Source organism: Triticum dicoccoides, unplaced genomic scaffold, assembly GCF_002162155.2.
Source record: "Triticum dicoccoides isolate Atlit2015 ecotype Zavitan unplaced genomic scaffold, WEW_v2.0 scaffold3447, whole genome shotgun sequence".
In the NCBI taxonomy this organism is placed as follows: domain Eukaryota; kingdom Viridiplantae; phylum Streptophyta; class Magnoliopsida; order Poales; family Poaceae; genus Triticum; species Triticum dicoccoides.
The window spans coordinates 85,206-85,885 of NW_021264966.1; the positions used below are offsets into that span (position 1 = coordinate 85,206).

General features: G+C 41.9%; 1 long non-coding RNA gene across 1 annotated transcript; it reads left to right on the top strand.

Annotated features, from left to right (window-relative positions):
- The first annotated feature begins 1 nt into the window (after position 1).
- Positions 2–639, top strand: LOC119345932. Its single transcript, XR_005167271.1, has 2 exons — positions 2–63; positions 147–639. It is a non-coding gene; the product is annotated as an uncharacterized LOC119345932 (long non-coding RNA).
- The last annotated feature ends 41 nt before the right edge of the window (positions 640–680 follow it).

Below are 680 nucleotides of genomic sequence, written 5' to 3' on the forward strand. Positions count from 1 at the left end.
GTGGAGTTTATTGCTGGGGACATGATGGAGTTCATTCCACCTGCAGACTGCATTTTACTCAAGGTATTATTCTTCTTCTATCGCTGCAGAAATTACTACTCAAGTTAGTTTTGTTGATATTAACTGTTGTTGGATTTGGTACGCAGTACGTGCTGCATAACTGGACCGACGAGGATTGTGTGAAGATCCTGACACGATGCAGAGAGGCCATTTCCCATCATAAAAATGGGAAGATCATCATCATTGATGCAGTGGTTGGGTCTCCCTCACAAGATCTAGACCTACTCCAAACTCAACTCCTGATGGATATGGAGATGATGTCATTATTTATGGCAAAGGAACGATATGAGCACGAGTGGAACAAAATATTCGCCGAAGCAGGATTTATTAACTACAAGATTCAACACACCCTAGGTCTGCGATCGGTCATTGAACTCTACATATAAGTACTTGTTGATCCATAGATCAATCTACTGAGTAATAAAGGGCCATGTACACCAATCAGTCCATCTAGAGGCCGGGCTATCCCCTTTCCGAAATAAAAGTTCGATCTACCTAGCGAGTAGTATCCTTGTGTCATGTTCCAGTTTGCTTTGTAATAAAAACAGAGTGTGTCAGTACAACTGCTACTTCCCAGTCTTTTCTGCCTTTCTTGCAGTTAATCATGTGTCCCATGATCT